The sequence below is a fragment of the Crocodylus porosus genome, unplaced genomic scaffold (assembly GCF_001723895.1).
Source record: "Crocodylus porosus isolate Cpor-Errol unplaced genomic scaffold, CroPor_comp1, whole genome shotgun sequence".
NCBI lineage: Eukaryota > Metazoa > Chordata > Crocodylia > Crocodylidae > Crocodylus > Crocodylus porosus.
Window position 1 is genome coordinate 38743906 of NW_017728943.1, and position 19570 is coordinate 38763475.

Below are 19570 nucleotides of genomic sequence, written 5' to 3' on the forward strand. Positions count from 1 at the left end.
TAGTGTAACAAAGAGATAGTAAATTTGCAGAACAGAGAGAGAGTGACACCTTAGTACAAAGGGCCTTTGGTGGTTTTCCCTTCAATTTCCAAACCCCCCTTCCCTCTCTCATTAAGGAGACAAGGGAGGGTTAGCAGCTGTGGTTTTTTTTCCTAAATCTGCTATTGATAATGCATTTTTAATAATATTTCTAACACAACCCAGGGATCCTCAAGCAGGGGCACGGGGCTCCCTGGAGTGGCTTGAGATCCTTTTCAGGGCGGTCTGCAAAATGTGATCACAACGTAAACGCGGAAGTTTCAAATAAGAATCCAGAGCATTAAAAACATTCTGACCCATCGTGGCCTTTCCAAGGAAAAAGAACTGCTCTCTTATTTTTGCTGTCAAGAAGCAAAAGCTAAGAGCTGGCATTTACTGAGGGTGCCTAGAGCCTAAAAAAAGTTGAAAACCAGTGCGCCAGCCATACTGCAAAACCTGTGTGAAAGAAAAATGATAGACCCTTCATGTTCACCACTGCTGTGTAGGTGGAGGGCCTGTGGGGTAGAGGTCGTGGCCACAGAACTGAGCAAAGCCTTTTGGCCTAAACTTTTCCCAAGCAAAATGAAAATTAGGATTTCCATCAAAAGTGAAAAATGCTGAAAAATAAACACATTTTGTTTTTACATTCTCGAAAATAAGTATGAAACATTTTGCATTGTGAGGTGTTTCAACAAGAATTAAAGTGAATATCTGAGTTTAGGCAGACAAGGTTCTTTGGGTGAATCTGATATCTTTTATTAAACCAACTTAAATAGTTGGACATTCTTTGCAAGCTTTCAGGTTTAAAAACCCTTCATCAGGCTGAGTATAGTAATTTTTAGTTATAGCTGAGTATAGTAATTTTTAGTCACCAGCTTGTAGCACTGCAACCCTATACTGTGCAAAATGCACATTATATTTTCTGATGCAACACAATTCACCCTCTTTTAGTGGGATCCTTGCCTGATTATGGATTGAACCAAGTATATGGGACAGAATATATTGGACTCTAGATTGCTATGTGTAAGATTGAGTTTGATGACTTAATATCATGGGAGTTTCAGAAGTTCCTGAATATCCACACCTAATGAACACAGGCTTATCTCCTCAGTGACTTAATGGCTTGGGTAAACAAAAAATGGCATGGGTAAGTCATTCATAGGAATGATTTTAGTCATTTCCATCAGTGTTTTGTATTATCACTGAAATAATATATTTATAAGAAGGCAGGGTAGATATGCAGCTTTATAGCCTAAATAATATACATAGAGAGAGAAAGAGCACAAGCTTTTGTGAACCCAGGTTAATTTCTTCAGATGCTGTGAAAGGACAGCATAGAGCAGAGCATAAAGTGGAGTGAGTAATTAGAATATTATAGATGAGATTTCAGGGAAGAGGAGGAGAAATGCTGCGGGAGGCATATAAGCTAAGAACTTTTGTTCCTAAAAGTTAATCCTATGAATTGTTATCCCAACTCTTAGTTTTTGGAACCCCTTTCTTCCTCTGGGTTCTTTGCCTATATGCCTCTGTCCACCAACACCCCCCCCCCTCATTTCCTACGTATTAGGCGCATCTACATGAGACTCTTTACTTGAGATCAGAGGAAATTACTGCACAGTAAGAGTCACTGTCTACACATGCAGATGCTTACTGCATAGTAATTTGCTCTAATCACAAGTAAATTCAGCACTTGTAAATACAAGTAGAAAATATACTGGGGCATAATTACTGCGCAGTACAGCACATGTAGATGGCGGACTGGGAGCAAATTTGCTCCTGATCAGTTGGGCAGCAGGGAGTAGGAGATAGGAGCAGACTCTGCCACTGAAGCCCAGGTGGGGACAATGTCCCCCTGACTCGGCAGAAGAGAGCTCCCAGCCTCAGCTCTGTGGTTGCAGAGCAGGGGCTGGGAGATAATTGTTCCCAGCCCCAGTCCCAGCTCCACAATCACAATGCAATCTCTCGCCCCTGGGAGATTTGCAATAAGAATGGGAGAAGAATCCCTCAGGCTTTGCCTCATGAGGTAAGAATCTCCTTGCTCCCAGAGCAGGGGGACATTGTCGCTGCCCAGGGTCCAGTGGCGGAACCCGCCCCAGCAGCAAGCAACTCCCAGTGGCATGGAGCAATCTCCCATTCCCTGCCAGGAGACAGCTGTCTTCTAGCCCCATGCTTCCTGTCAGCTCCTGGGCTACCACCCTGGGGGAGCTTAGAGGTCCCCCTGGCTGCTTCAGAGGGCTGGTGCAAAGCCAGGATCAGACTGTTGCCAAGAGCAACAAATCTGCTCCCACTTCCCTGCGCATGTAGACACCTGCCTGGAGCATCTGCATGTGTAGATGCACCCATTATATTGTAATTATTCACTCCACTTTGTTCTATGCTGTCCTTTCACAGCATCTGATGAAGGGAACTTGGGTTCAGGAAATCTTGTGTTCTCTATATATTTAGTTAGTCTATAAGGGTGCATATCATCTCCTTCTGACTGGCTTCAGACTGAAGTGACTATCTACCTTTCAGAATTTAATTGATCCCATCCTATAAAGGAATGACACATATCTAAGGTGGAAAAAAAGTAATAATGATATAAGCTGCCCACAAAACTTCTGACAATATCAAAAACTTTTACTGGAGTTCATAGCCTTCCTACCCAGGATCACTTACTGAGAGCCTTATTCATTTGTCATACCCTTTCACAATCTAAGATAATGGCATTTTTCCCTATAGTCATCTGTATAGTCCAGAGGTGCTTAAACCCTAGCCTGAAGGTGAGATCCAGCCTATGAAGCCATGTCATTCAGCCCACAGGGCTCCTTACAAGCTGTGAAATTTAGCAGTGGTGGAGCAGCAACAATTAACACTGCCACCATTTCCCCAGTGCCAAATTTCCAGCCCTCACACAGTGGGATAAGCTCCAACTGGGCATCTCGCACAGAGGAATAAGCCACAGCCCTGCATGGCTGGATGAACGTGGTACCACTCATCTGGCCAGTAAAACAAAAAGTTTGGGCACAACTGGTATAGTCAGTACCATCGGCTTTCGCCTTCTCCGATGTTATACAAGACATACATACATACATATGTATATATTTTAATACAATAAGTAATATAAAAATATGGGTATAACCCAGAATAACCAGATACACTGAGTAATCAGGACTCCCATTTTGAGTGAAGTCACGTCAGGAGGAACCATCCCTGAAATTTGAGCCTGAAGTTGAATTTAGCCATTTTACAAAGCCTGATCAGATGTTGTGACTAAGACATAATTTTTATAGGGGCCATTTTTCTTACCACAAATTCGGTAAAGTTGGTGCTGTAGTAAACAAGGATGGACTTTCATGTATGTATGTGCTGTTGCTGTTTAAGAGAATAAGGGACCTACTAAAAATAGGAAGGGACATCTTTAGGTGATATAGTGAGGTCCGTGTTGTGGATCTGAGCTAAACTAAGTATGATTTGTCTAGTAATGTTATCATGAGTGCAATAGATGAACTGCATCACAGCACATTTCATGGCATATTATGTAGTCAAATACCTAAAGCCCATCAGTAGTTGCCTGGTTGCAAATATATAAGGTTGTTTCAACCAAGGTATCCCCCTAGTAGAAGACAGGACTTTTATCAAAGGTCCATTATTCTACTGGATATGTAGTAAAGATGTTAAGTTTACAATAAATTTCACATATGATAGATCATATGCTCTCTACTGCAAACAAAGTTTGTAGTTTCACCAATTTTCCATTACTATACACTACTTTTACAAGAGAATTCAAATATTGGATATGTATATAAATAATTGAGACTACCAGCTATTATATTACCAACATCTGCAGTTTTAGGAAAGAAATGTTATTGGGCCATTATTGGAGCATTACTAAAAAAACAAATGTACCAAGTGACCCACATTACTGCTATCTCACTGCTGATGATAGTAAATTTTTAATATAAAAATTATTAATCTTGAATCCAATTTTACAAAAACCTTAATATAAAGAAAAGGCATTTACATCATGTTGGTTTTCTATTCTTTGCTATCTGCAATGATTAGATTTCTTTGCACACATTTTAAGCACTATTAATATACATTTGCACCTTGACTGAGATAGATGTATAGGAAAGACACTGGCCAGACTTTGCTGAAGAGAATCTGCATAGCTCCATGGGCTATGGCAGAGTTGTTCAACTGGTGGCCCACAGACTGCTTGCAGCTTGCAAGGGGTTAAGTTGTAGTCCCCAGGCTCCTGCTCAGCCACTGCTACCCCTATTGCTCCAGCTGCAACAGCGGGGGAGAGGGGGGCACCAAGCACCCTCTCCCTCCTCCAGCTGCTGTGTCATACCCCTGCTTTAAGCAGTAGAGCAGTGCCACATGGCAAGGAAAATGTAGGGGGAGTGTGGGGCTATGTAGATGTGTCAGTGGTGGAGGCATCCACATGGTCCATGGCCCAAGTGACCTGTGGTTAGCTTGCCAGGTGTGTACCCCCAGCTACTTGGAAGCTGGACAGCCCTGGCCTATGGTATGCTCCAATAAAACCTTCATTTTGGAAACACACCTCTAAACAGTACCTGAAGAATTTTGAAAACACCTCCAATCTAGTCAGCAAATAATAAACCAGTTACTCATGTTTTCAACAGTTTTAGATGCAGCAGTATAACTAAAGGGGGTGGTGACTAGGGCACCAGACTCAGACACTGACTTGAGGGGGTGGTACAAAATTTGGGGTGACCACGCATCTTAGTTTGGCTGGGATAGTCCCAGATTTTGAAGGCTGGTTCTAGCCAGCTGGTGAAAAATTAAAACAAGTGTCCCAGGCATGGGGGCCCAGAGACAAGAGCAACAGGGGCTGTGAAATAGGAAGCCTAGCAGACAGCAAATATGACTGTAAACACCAGTGAAGTGAAGAACAATGGTTTATTAATGGGTCATTGACTGCCTGCATCCTTGGGGTGGGGGGAGAAGAGGCAGGCAGCAGTGTCTTGGATTTCACATTGTCCCATATAGTCACCCTAAGAAAAATAGATGCCACAGCCCCTGCCCTCCTTGCTACCACTACCACCACTGGCAGTCCAGCTGTGGCTGCTGTCCCATGTGCCGCCACTACCCAGGGTACAAAGTGCCTAGCTACACTTTCATTTAAGTGTGAAACATTTAAATGAGAAATTACATACAAACCTCTAATACTATAATTGTATAAATATCTTGTGTGCCTAGGTGCTGTTTCATAATTTTTCTGGGGTTTTTTTGTTCCTAAAAATTAACTGCAAAACTAAAGTTACACTCAATTAATAACACATTTATATATTGCTAGTGTCTGGCTAAGACCTGGAAGATATTGTGTACAAATAATATTTTGAAAATAAATTATTAATCCTTCTGTACCTCTTCTGAAATTCTTCTGGAATTCCCTAGCTTGTTAGAGATATCCATAAGTATAGCACTGCATTACATCACAGGTTACCTAACAGGATCTTAAAAAGATACACCCATTGCAGTTTATTACTTGAGTCAGTATTCACACACTATCCAGAATATACAACATGGAGAGAAGTTCCATGATGATGGAAGTAAATATTACCATATTTACTGGCAAACCACATACAGCTTTCCTCCCAAAAATCAGACCTTCAAAATTGGGGTGCACATCTTAAGTGGGTTGGCTAGTTTTCCTCTCCTGGAAATAGAATCAAGGTGGAATACAGCAAACAGATGCTGTGATCCAAGATGGTTGCCACTTCTCCCTGGGACTACAAAGAACAGAGGCAAAGTCCAGTGTTAAGCCTCTCACAGCCACTACAAAAGCAGTAGCTTTTGGGTCCTACCCTTTGTCGGGGGGAAGGTAGCTACCGCCTCCCTGCGTCGGGGCCGCTTACTGGTCGCCAAGGAGCGGCTCACCTGTGGTTGGACTTTTTACACACACTTGCCTCGCCTGCCACGACTTTGATGGTAATACCGATTGGTTCAGATGGTCCGGTGCGTGTCGTCCAAATATGAGACTTCTTAGCGTCCTGCGGGTCCTGCGTTGATGAGGGCTCCGCCACCCCTACACCCTTGCCCATTCCACCGGGTGGTGGCTGCCTATCAAAGCAGGCCACGTGTCCATAGATCACTCAGATTGTCTGTAAAAGAAATGCAAAGGTAAACAAAATGCTATGGCCAGGGGTTCTCTAGATCGTGGTGGCTGCTTCAACCCTCAGCAGACATCCTCTGATATTCCCCTGTATGCCATGGGGTTAAAACTGCTTCTCTAGCTCTCCACGAGCTCTTCAGTCCTCACTAGGGCTCCCTGGAGCCACTCAGCTCCTCCTTACAGGAGCTACGGTTTCACAGCCAGTGATTGCCCCTATATTACAGTTTATATGGTACCCAGCCCTGGCCAGAGTCCCGCCACTCCTGGACGGCTGCAAACAGTCCGCGGCCTTGCTGGACCCGCTGCTCGGGCTCAGAAGCCCTACTGTGGTTTACCCTTCCTCCAGAAGGTCCTGCCCTGTCAGAGGACAGCTCACATCCACTGGCAGGTACTCTGGACGGCTTCAGCTCCCCCGCTGCCTCCTTCCAGTTCTGCCGCGCCTCCGCTGGCCTGGCCTCTGTCCATGCCGGCCCCTCCCTCGTCCATGCACCTGGAAGAGGTGAGTTCCTGCCCAGTGTCTTGGGTCTGTGGGCGTGTGATTCGTGTGTTTGTACCTGGGCGGGGAGCCTCGGAGCCCGTCGGCTCCTTCTCCCCCTCACATATCCCGCCCCTCAAGACGCTGCTAGGCATTTCCCTTTCCTGTCTCAGTCCCTCCGGTTCTTCTGACTTGGCACTGGGGTTCTTCTCCTCGCACCTCGACAGAAAATCTGCCACGGTGTTCGATTTTCCTGGTTGATACACTACCCAGAATCGGAAGGGTTGGAGAGCCAAGGCCCACCACATTATGCGGGCGTTATCCGTCTTGGCTGTATTCAGCCATCTCAAAGGGGCTTGGTCCCTTATTAGCTTGAATTTGCGCCCTAAGAGGTAGTGCCTAAAGTAGTCTACCCCCCACCGGATGGCTAAACACTCCCGCTCTATAGTGGAGTACCTTCTTTCATGTTCGTTGAGCTTCTTGCTGGCGTACGCTATCAGCCGCTCCACTCCGTCCACCTCCTGGAACAGGACCGCTCCGAGTGCAACGGCAGAGGCATCTGTCTGTAAAGTGAAAGGCAGGGCAAAATTGGGAGTATGGAGGATCACCTCCTGGCACAAAGCCCGTTTGAGGCCTTCAAAAGCCTTCCACCATTCCGCGTTCCACTCGATATTGCCGGTCCTCCGGCCCTTCATTGTCTCGACGAGCGGGTTGGCTATTTCGGCGAACCTGGGTATGAATCTCCTGCAACAGCTGGCCAACCCCAAGAATGCCCGCATTTGTTTCTTAGTTGCTGGAGCCGTGTAATCCCTAATAGCCTTTACCTTATCCGCGAGGGATTTAACTTGGCCTTGCCCTACTAAGAAACCAAGATACTTGGTCTCCTTCTTGCCCAGGGCACATTTCTTGGGGCTAGCTGTTAGTCCCGCCTTAATTGGAGCAGGATGGCCCTTAGGGCTTTTAGATGCTGCTCCCATGTCTCCGTATATATCATGATGTCATCTATGTAAGCGGAGGCATACTCTTGATGGGGCACGAGGACCCAGTCAATCAGCCTTTGAAAAGTGGCTGCTGCCCCATTAAGCCCGAATGGCATTCTTTTGAATTCAAAAAGGCCCCGTGGTGTACCAAAGGCAGTTTTTGGCTGGTCCTCCTTTCTTAACGGGATTTGTCAGTAACCCTTTGACAAATCAAGGGTTGAAATGAACTTCACCTGGCCTATGCGTTCCACTAATTCACTGATTTGGGGCATAGGAAATGCGTCAAACTGCGTCAGGGCGTTTAATTTCTGAAAGTCCACGCACAGCCTCAAACTCCCATTGGGTTTTCCCACGGCCACCACGGGGCTGCGCCAGGGGCTACAGGATGGTGTGATGTTCCCTTGTTCCAACATCTTCTCTTGTTCCCTTTTTATAGGCTGGTACCTATGGTATGGGATTCTGCACCATTTTCATGTGCTATCTGACCCTCCTTGGTTATAATTTTGTGCTCCACCCCAGTGGCTTTCCCCGGCTGCTCCGTGAAGACGTCCTGAAACTCCTCTACTAAGCCTTGCAATTGTTGGAGTTGTTTAGGCTTCAACTGCCTCCCCACCAGGACTTGATCTCCATCCTTGGGGCATTCTGGGTTAACCTGATTTGTACCCCAAATTCGTCCACCTCGGGGTCGGGAGAAATTAATAGGCCCTTGGGCTCGCTCCACTCCTTAAGGAGGTTAATGTGATAGATCTGTCTCTCCCTTTTCGCCCCCAGGTGCAACACTTCATAATCAATGGGGCCTACTCTCCTCATGACAGTAAACGGTCCCTGCCAAGAAGTTAAAAACTTGCTGGTTGAACTGGGTAGTAGCACGAGCACCCTTTGCCCCACTTTTAATTCCTGTTCCTTAGTATGGACGTCATATCTTTCTTTCTGTTTTGGGCTTATTCCAAATTGTCCTGGGCCACCTCCCTGACTGCCTGGAGATGCTCCTGCAGATCTCAGATGTACTCAGAGGCTCCCTTGCCTGGATTCGGGTCTGCTTCCCACCCTTCCCTCACAACATCTAACAGGCTGCGAGGCTGATGCCCAAATGTTAATTCAAAGGGCGAGTACCCCAATGATGCCTGCGGGGCATCCCTGACTGCAAACAGTAGGGGTGGGACCATCAGGTTCCATTTCTTAGGCTCAACTTGAGCGCACCGGCGCAGCATCCCCTTTAATGTACCATTAAAACGTTCCACCAACCCGTTTGTCTGGGGGTGGCACACTGCTGTCTTCAGGTGGTGGATCTGAAGCACCTTACACATAGCCCCCAACACCGAGGACATAAAATTGGACCCCAGTCCGTGATAATTTCCTTGGGGATTTCGAACTTGGCAACCCACTTCATCAGCTCCTCTGCCACCTTGGGCCCCGTGATGGCTCTCAGAGGAATAGCCTCCGAGAAGCGGGTCATGTAGTCTATGAGCACCAGCATGAACTGGTGTCCTGCTACACTATGGGGCAGTGGGCCGACTACATCTAAGGCCACCCTGGCGAATGGCTCTCACACCACCGGCATCGGCTGTAAGGGCACCTTAGAGGGCTTATGAGTGCTCACTTTCTGGCACAACTCATAAGTTTTACAATACTCTTCAATGTCCTCATACATAGGGGGCCAGAAGCACCACCTAGCTAAACAAGCCTCCATTTTGTGTTTTCTTAGATGTCCCCCGAGGGGGTTCCTGTGCGGTAGGCATAGGAGGGGCTCTCTATAGGGTCGAGGTATAACAAGTTGGGCAATTTCCTCTCCCTCGGCCCTGCCCCATTTGACCCTGTATAGCAACCCCTTCCTTATCTCCACCCGGGGAACCTGTTTTCCTTGTTCGGGGGAGATTACCTGGGTGTCGGCTCTCACTGGGTCGGCCTCTCGAAAGGGTCTCAGCTCCTCGTCACCCCCTTGTGCCTCATGGAGTCGACTGTTGTTAGCCAAGGCCTCCACTTCTATGTCGTCAGGTGTGTTGGGGTCAGTCCCAACTAGCCCCTCTCTCAGGTCCTCGTACTCATGGAGTGATGCTAGTACTTCAAATATTTCAGGCCAATCCCGACCCAAGATCATGGGGTACAGGATCCCTTCGTCCAGCCCCACCGGGATTCTTCTCCGAATCCCCTTCACTTGAACATCTAGCAACTGCCTTTCAGAATAGGATTTCTGTTTGTGGAGGCATATCATTTGCACCCCAGCACACTGTGGCACTTGTTTCCAGTTGACCAACGAGGGGTGCACTAATGATTGTGCACATCCCGTGTCCATGACTGCTGTGATGGGGCGGCCTTCGACCCACACCCTCACTTTGGGTAAAGGTTGAACCTTAGCGGACCAGCTGCTGCCCACCCTGCACTCCATCGACTCTACTTCTGAGGTTTCCCCCGACCTTGGACGACTGTCAGGGAAGGCTAGGTCTTTTGCGGGCCTTGACCGAACTCCCTGAGAGCAGTTCCGGGTGATATGCCCTTTTCGTCCACATAGGAAGCATGTTGGTCCGGGACTCCCCTTTCTGCTCCCCTTGCTCTCCTTGTCCCTCTTCGCACTTATATCTTGCCCCTTCATACCTCTGTCTCGACGTAGATCCACCTGGGCCATATCGAACTGCTCAGCCAGCTGCAGGGCCTCCCGAGACAATGTTGGGCAGTGGTACCTCACCCACTTCTGTGTGTCCTCATCAAGGTCTATTATAAATTGCTCTACGAGGATCTGGTCACATATTTCCTCCTTAGAGACGGCCTCTGGTCTGAGCCACTTACTCATCAGGTCCATAATATTCGAGAGGCCTTCACCTCTCTTGGTTTTCTCCCTTGGAAGGCCTGGCAATGCCTCTCTGGCGTTATGTCCAGCCTCCACAATATTTCCGCCTTGACCTTGTCATATTCCTGGGCGTCCACCCGGGTCATAGCCCTGTACGCCGCCTGGGCCTGACCAGTTAACAGGACCCCTAGATAGCCTGCCCATTTTGCCTTCTCAATTCCTGCGGCTATGGCTGTCTTTTCATATGTCTCCAGAAAGGCCTCAGGGTCGTCCTCCTTGGATATTTTAGGCATCCTGAAGTCCCACAGGCCCCTCTGAGCCCATACCTGATGCTGTAGCAAATGCTTCTGTATGCTTGTTTGTCTCATGGCCTGTTGCTGCTGTTGCTGCAGCACTTGGGTCATCAGGTTCATTGCTTGTTGCAATGACTCTGCTCCCATTAGTCCAGGCTGGTGCTCCATCTGGACCCTTCAGTACTGTTGGGGAAGCTGCTGCCGATTCCCGGCCAATGCACCACTGTCGGGGGGAAGGTAGCTACCACCTCCCTGCGTCAGGGCCGCTTACCGGTTGCCAAGGAGCGGCTCACCTGTGGTTGGACGTTTTACACGCGCTTGCCTCGCCTGCAATGACTTTGATGGTAATACCAATTGGTTCAGATGGTCTGGTGCGTGTCGTCCAAATATGAGACTTCTTAGCGTCCCACGGGTCCCGCGTTGATGAGGGCTCCGCCACCCCTACACCCTCGCCCATTCCACCAGGTGGTGGCTGCCTATCAGAGCAGGCCACGTGTCCATAGATCACTCAGATTGTCTGTAAAAGAAATGCAAAGGTAAACAAAATGCTATGCCAGGGGTTCTCTAGATCGTGGTGGCTGCTTTGACCCTCAGCAGACATCCTCCGATATTCCCCTGTATGCCGTGGGGTTAAAACTGCTTCTCTAGCTCTCTACGAGCTCTTCAGTCCTCACTAGGGCTCCCTGGAGCCACTCAGCTCCTCCTTAAAGGAGCTACGGTTTCACAGCCAGTGATTGCCCCTATATTACAGTTTATATGGTACCCAGCCCTGATCGGGTTCCTGCCGCTCCCGGACAACTGCAAACAGTCCACAGCCTTGCTGGACCCGCTGCTCGGGCTCAGAAGCCCTGCTGTGGCTTACCCTTCCTCCAGAAGGTCCTGCCCTGTCAGAGGACAGCTCACATCCGCTGACAGGTACTCCAGATGGCTTCAGCTCCCCCGCTGCCTCCTTCTGGTTCCACCGCGCCTCCACTGGCCTGTACCAGTGTCTCTTTTATGCCGGCTCTGTCCGTGCCGGCCCCTCCCTCCTCCATGCACCTGGAAGAGGTGAGTTCCTGCCCAGCGTCTTGGGTCTGTGGGCGTGTGATTCGTGTGTTTGTACCTGGGCGGGGAGCCTTGGAGCCTGTCGGCTCCTTCTCTCCCTCACACCCTTGTTGGTAATCTTCCACACCAGGAAGTTCCTGCTGCCTCACCCAGACTCTCTTCTGGGGTGCCACAGTGTGTTTTCAGGAGGATTCACTCTGTCACAGTTGGCCATGACTCTTGGGAAACTGTTTTTTCCCTACATTCAGCCTTCCAAAAATAGAGTGTGTGTTTTATCTGGGGAGCATGCGATATGCAAGAAAATACTGTATAGTGACAGTGCTAACTCAGTTGCATCTCTCTCTCTCTCTGATTTGTGTTACCACTGTAATATTACCTAACAGCATTAAATCAGAGAACGTATTTCAAAAGATACTGATCCCTGTGTGGCAACAACAACAGGCTGACTGTAGCAGCTGTGACAGCTGTGCTGGCAGCCAGAGTCACTGCCATTCTTGCGTGGCCTTTAAGTGGGCACCTGGAGCTGGTCCCAAGACTGCCTACCTCTCATTACACTACCATCTACAATCAAATCTGTTTTGTACAACAGCTCTGATCACAATAAAAGGATGTGAAGAATGAATGCAGAGAAAGAGAAAGGTTATTTTCCATTTTGAAAGGCAAGGCTAATACCAGGTTCTAATACAGGAGTGGGCAATTATTTTGGATGGAGGGCCGCTTAACAAGTTTTGGTGAGCTGCCGAGGGCTGCAAGGGTAGCCCTACCCCTTGATGGGTGTCCCACTCCCATGTCACCATATTGGGACCAGAAGTCCAACTTCTATGCACTGACCTTTGCCACTGGAACATCCTCCCCTTGCCCTGGAAGTACTTTTTTGGGAGGGAGGGTTCTGCCATCTTGGAATCAGAAAAAAACCCAAGTCATAATAAATAAAAATCAAACATTTACTATAACTTACTTTAATTTTCTTTTAAAAAATATTTTATCCTGATTTGTGTGTGTTTGCATAGTGTATCTAGAGGCAATTGCATAATAGCTCAGAATAGTCTTACTCTTGTATATTCTGTGTGGGCAGTAAGGGAGTGTATGTGTGTGGGGGGGTGCATGTGTGGGGGGGTGGGGAGTGTAGATAAGGTGAGTGGGGTGGGAGTGTGTGTGGGAGATGTGTTTGGGGCAATGGTGGGGGGTAGGGGTGCATATGGGGGATGGAAAAGGGGGGGGGTCCTTGTAGTCCCTGGAATGTGCAAGTCTCTGGTGACAGCAAGTAAGGCCAGCCCTGCCCAGCCCCACAGCATGCAGACCCCTGTACTCCCACCCTGGTTCCCGGCTGCAGGTGATGGCAGCATGTGGGGCCAGCCTCACCAAGCCCTGTACGATAAAACTGGCGGTGCAGGTCATGGGGCTTGGCTGGGGTGGCAGGGAAAGCGGCAGAACTGACCCAGCTCCATAGCATAGAGTTCTCCACCCTTCCCCATGACCTGCGTGTAGCAGTGAGCGAGGCCAGGCTGCTGGCTCCATCACGTGCAGCTCTCCCCAGAGGTGCAAGGCTCGGGCAGACTGCATGCAAGCTTCATGCAGTGGAGCCAGGCAGATCCCGCGCCCAGGCTCCATGCTCCTGCCAGCCCACCCTGGGTTCCTCCTGGCTCTGGGGCACTGGTACAGGCCTCTCATTTTTGCCTGCCACCACTGCTCCCCTTCCCCTGCTGCTTCCCTACTTTCCTTCCAGCCAGTGCCCACCTGCCACTGCTGCCACCACTTCCCAGCCACTGTTCCCCGCTTCTGCTTTCTGCCCCTCCTCCCTCCTGGCTGGGCCAGGTTGGCTCCATGTCATGCCCTGCAGTCCCAGCTGTGCAGGCAGGAACCATGCAGTCCTGGCTGGGGTGAGCTGGTTCTGGCAGGGTGAAGTTCCTGGCTGCATGCCTGGGACTACACGGTGCAGCATGGAGCCAGCCCAACCAACTTGGTCCAGCTCCCGTGCAGTGGTGCAATCACTGGCAAAAGATTCTGGTTGGGGCTGGGGGTGGGGCAAGGCTGGGCAGGTCTTGCTGCTGCTGCTGCTACTGGATCCTACCATGGGCTTCTCCTGTCTCTGGCAATTTGTCAGCTTTGACAGGTAGCCACTGGCCAGTAATTATTTTCCTACATTTTAGAAGGACCACGCGAGCCAAATAGAATGGCCTGGTGGGCCAGATCCAGCCTGCGGGCTGTATTTTGCCCAAACGTCTTCTAATAGTTGTTGTATTAATCAGTAGTTATAGTTTACATAAGAAATACTTTTGTTGCTAAATATAAGCTTGTCTTATTTTACATGGTTCTAGGGTTGGACAGGTTTCAGGCAACTGGGAAGATCTCGCAGGAATTCCAGTAGACATAAAGACAACTAGGATGGGCATCTGGAAATTAGCACCAGAATTAAGGTTTGCAGTCCATGTTGCAGAATCATGGAAACAATACAAATAGATGTTTTTGCATGCAACTGCAAAGGGGGCAGACAGAAGGAGTGGTGCTGTCCAAATGACCTTACTGTTTTCTGTACTGATGTGCTAGCAATTTATGACAATTTTCAGCTTTCACCAGCACTAAATCTGAGATTACTGTGTACTTGGAAGAACTAAAATCTGTGCAAAAAGAGGGATAAGAAAACATTAAGGGATATATTAAAGGCAAGGAGGCTCCAAAGATAGTTTTGTAATATGTCACCTTTCAGATTGTCCATATAAAGACAGTAAAGCTGCAGGGATGATAGGAAGGTACATGGACATTTGTTGTGAGGAAAGGAAGAGTCCTCCACGTCCATAAAATGGCAGATGCAAGATGTAAGTAAGGACCATCCAAAAAATGACCTGAGACTATCACACAGCAAAACATGAAGGATGAGCATGAGAAGAAAATACCTGAGAAAGTTGGGCAGTGCAAGAAGGGCTACTAAGACCTTGCAACAAACAAGTCAGTCCAGACAACTGAGTGGGAAGTGTGGACATGAACATGAATTTAGACTTTTCAGTGTTGTCAACTTTTGCTATTTTTATCTAAAGTCTCACAATATTTGGTGTTTTATTCTAACAGCCCAGCTGCCAGAGTTATATAATTTCATAAGAATCACAGGTTTTGGGTGTTTAAAAAAAATTAAAGCAAGTTTCTAGCTCTCATTGTTATGGAAAGTAAGATTAAAATGTGAACCCTAAGAAGAACCAAAATTGTTATTTTTAAGAATCATACAATTTAGTAACCAACATGAAAGTTATTTTGATGTTTTATTGATATGTTGACACTTAAAATTGGCAGTACTGAGTTTATCCAATGGTTTTCCTGTATACCTTTTTATAATTAAGGAATTAATTGATTTAGCAATTTCTCCTCCCTTCCACCTACTTCCATTATTATAAAACTAGATTCCATTGAAGGCTGACAATTTTAGGAATGGACTTTTAACTCTGTATCAGCTATGGGTTTCCTGTAAGCATACAAAGACAATGACCAAAACATCAAGTATGGGAACAGATGTTTGGCATGCAGAATGTGACACCTTTGACTGAACTTGTGTTTGTTAAGTGGCACTGTAGTACGTCTGGCCCAGAGGGTGGCCATAACATGCCCAGATGGCCATGCGACTCCTGCCCCACTGCAGCTCCCTAGGGTACCTCTATTAATATTTCTTTTTTCCTGCCACACCTCAATGGAATTTTCTATGTAGTTTAGGGAAGCTGCCCCAGGGTCCCAGAGTGAGTCCCCAGTTAGCCTTAGCCTTGCCTTTGGGTACTAAATAATGGCCCTCCTTGACTTATTAGGTCTTCAGGACACCAGTTGCCTTCTAAGTGGCCTCTATCCTTTCCTGCAGCCCCCCAGCCCCTTGCCCCATGCCTTGCAGGTGGCACTTGGTATCACCTGCAAGGAGGGCTCCTGACCGCAATGCAACATTTGGACCCTTCAGTCTCAAACCTTTGCTGGGGCTTCAGCCTTACAAGCTTCACCCCCTTTTCTCTGGCTGTGTCCCCTCAGTCTAGGTCTACTGCCTCAGACCTCATGCTCTAGGCTCCTGGCCCTAGTTTCATCCTTTTAAGGCTACTCAGCCACGTGGAGTCCCTGACCCTTGCAGGACTCTGTGCTGTGTGCCTCTCAGGTGCCTCTGAAGCCTCTATACCACTTCCATAACACAGCCAGGTTTTTCAGTTAAACTCGAACAAAAAAAATGTAACACAAATATAAGCAAACCACTTCCAAACTAAAGTTCCCTCCTTCTCTGGGTAAATACCTTACCACAAGCCATGGTTCCTCCCTTAGCTTTCTCTTTCAAGGTCTATAGAGTGGGTTTGGATACCTGCCAGTTTGTCTCCTGCAGCCATCTCCCGCAAGAGCTCCTCTGCTTGCAGAGCTAAACTGCCCACTTGAGCTCAGGCACTGCTCTTAGGTGCCCCAAAGCGCCACCCCTTCCTGGCAGATGGCCCTCCAGCCATACACAGGGGTTTCTGCTCTGGCTTGATGGCTAGCCTGCTCTTCTCTGCCGCAGCTTACTCTTTTACTCCTGCCATGCCTGGCAGCTGTCCCTTGGCTGCTTATTGCAATGCAACTAGTTCCATAGCAAGCTTAGACTTATGCATTTTCCCCTTAAAGTAACCTCTGACTCTATTACAGACACCAACAAAAGAACATTTGCTTATCCGCTTACAATGAAACTCATTTTAAGACTGTAGCTTCTAAGAAGAAAGTCCTTTGTTTGTATTCCTCAGCACAAATGAAGGCCAAAAGAAATGTCAGCATGTGTGCAAAATAGGAATAAGGCAAAGCGACAACTGTAGGTATTGTAGGGCTTGCTGCCACTGCCCTGAGCTTGTTTTCCTACAGGCAGTGACAGGGTGGACCTCGGCTTTGGATCACCTGCTCTGCCAGGAAGTTGGTCGTATGTTTCTTACCTGCCATGACTTTGATGATATTATATTGCTAGGAGGCAATGCCCAAGGTCTCAATCCCTGTTTTCTTCTGTGGGGCTCCAAACCTCCCCTTTACCCCACCCTAGCCTCTCCATTCGTAGTTCTCTGCAGCCAGATCTTAATGCTGCCTGTTGGTCTATTATTCCACCCTCAGCCACCAGAGTGACCATCAGCTTTGGTTAGGCACACACCCTTCCAGGTCTGGCCTTGGCCTGCATTCAAATATCCAAAAAAAGAAGAGAAAGCAAAACCCGACTGCTCTCAGCCTCTTTGTCAAATTCAATCCATGTCCCCTTCACGTGGGGTCAGGCTCTCATGTTCCAATCACAACAACAACAAAATCAGTTAGTCCCTGCTGTACATAGGCCTGCCCCAACTTACTTGTGAGCATTCACCGTTCCAATGGGATCTCTGCCATGTGCGAGGCTCTAACCTGAAAGGGGAATTCTTCTGGCCTCTCCCCCAGATCCTCAGCTGTCACTCCACCTCCAGTGATTATCAGAAGCCTTGTGTGTGCAGGCCTCTGTCTGCCTCCTTCTCAGAGTCCCACCTCAGCATTTCTCTGGCAAGTTTCACAATACTTGCCTGCCTGGACCGGATGCTCAGCTGCTCTTCTATCTGCAGCTTGTAGGGAATTGACCCCACTCTGCCCCTCTGAGCAGCCTCCCTCCTCCAATCCAGAGTAAGATGCTGCTCTGGAAGTGTGGTGATTGCTTCTCTTCCCTTCTGGCCTCCAGCTGCAGCCCTGCCGCCCTCCATCCTGTAAGTGTTGCTCACTTTCACTTTCCCTGTCTGTTGCTGCTGGATGCTTTTCTCCTCCTGACCTCCCCTGGCCAGCATGTAAGGCACCTCGGGGCTTTTGTTTACTCTCTCTCACTCCTTCACAGACAAATTCTGAGCTAATTATCTGTTTCAGGTATTCCTAACCATGCCACCATGTCATCTAGGAATGAATGGGCAGTGCTGAAATAAAGTGGCACTTCAGCCACAATAAGACCTCAGCTCTACGTAAAAAACATAGGCACCCAGAGTGGAAAATCCTGGCACCATCATTTTATGGTTTGTAGGAATAATTTAGTTGAGCATCTGACTTATTTGACTAGAAAAACAGACAGAGACCAGAGGTGCTGATACTGCTTATTTCAGTTAGGTGTTCTGAGATAAGAAATCCTGCATGCCTTGGGTTATCCTTAGGTTATCTTGATATATTGCCCTGTGCACAGATAGTTTGTTTACGTAAACTTCCTAAATTTCTGTATAATTTACTATTGTTTTGTTTCTCCAAGGTCGTATTTTTTTCTCTTTCTCTGTCTTAAGTATAAACATGCTTGTAAACTTAGAGAGTGTGAGAAATCCTTTGAAACAGACAAGAGGGTGATTCCCTTTGCTCTTTGGAATTCTCCCTGTGATCACAGTATGGCCCCAAATAAAGAAAACTGGCTGTCAGTTCTGATTCAACCACAATGCGAAGTTTGATTTGTTCCACAGGTTCCAGTCAACTTAATTGCTCAAAGAAGAAATAACAAGTGGGGATGACACCAATGGTATCTGTGACACAGGGTACAGGGTGAATGCTTTGGTTGACTTCTGAAGCATTCTCCAGGGCTATCCACGGTGGTCTATTTGAATTATCTGGTGCAGTCTGTTGTTTGCTTTGATTATCACAGTTCCTATTACATTTCTTCTCTTCCACTGTGGTGAATGGGAATCTGCTATCTGCCTGTTTCATACTTTTCACTGGGTATGCTGATGCTTATAAGAAAATCCTCACTGAATTTGTATAGGGGTATGGGCTCACTTGGTTAGGTTGAGCTGAGGGAATTGTACATGTGTCACAGTGTTCCATGGAAGACAAAATCTTATTTAGAATGGAATAAATGTTGGCATCTTTATTATACTAATGCACAAAGCCCCAGGCTCTTGAATGTTAACAGAGCTTTTCTACAAAGTTTTAAAAAATGTTTTAAAAAAATGATCTTTTTAATAATTTAACAGATGGTAACATGAAGAAAGTTCCCACCATATCCAGATTTCATCACATATCAGGTTCTGAGTTTGTGCTCAGTACTGATGTGTGTTTAAATTAGAATGTGATGAAAATGAGGATGTGCCTTTACCTGTAACAGGTAATGCAAAATAAGTATTCTGAGCAAGGAAATCTGGTATCTTTACATTTACGGAAGCAATAGGAACCTGGAAAACTCAGAATCTGTGTTGTAACAGAGGCAGAGAATGGGGATTAATTTTTATCACCAAAACACTTCCAAATATCCCAAATTTAACATGTATATGTTAAAAAAACAAGTTGTCTGGAGTGTGAGTGAACTTCAGAACAGAGCTATATTCACTTTTGCAGCATAGTGGAGTCATACACATCTAGAATGTATGCAGTTCTAACTCACCAAGGAAGAATCCCCATTCCCTCCATATGTGCTTACAACCTAAATACACTAGAATAGTGGTTCTTAACCTTTTTGGACCAGGGCCCGTTTGTAAATATCGATGGCCAGGCCTGACCCAGTGCCCCTTACTCTCGACCCGCTGCCCCCAACTCCAGTTCCCTGGTTTATGGGGCAAGGGGTGGGTGTGTGGGGAGAAGAGGAGGGCACGCGGGGGGGCCCAAGCAGCCCATTGCAGGCTAGAATTCTGCCAACCTTCAAAAGAAAAGCCATGGTTTCCCATGTTTTTTCTCTTTTAAAGGAGAATCCATTTTTAAAGTTTGTTTGAGACCTTTTCATATGTTTTTGTGACCCACTTTTGGGTCCCAACCCATGGGTTGAGAAGTGCTGCACTAGAACATTTGTAGCTACACTCCATGGGAGGAAGAGCAACAAAATGTTTAACGATTTCTTTGCCTCCGTCTTCCTAAGTAGGGACCAGAACAGCCACCTCCCTGCTGGGCCCCCCTCGGGCCCCGGGGGAGGCA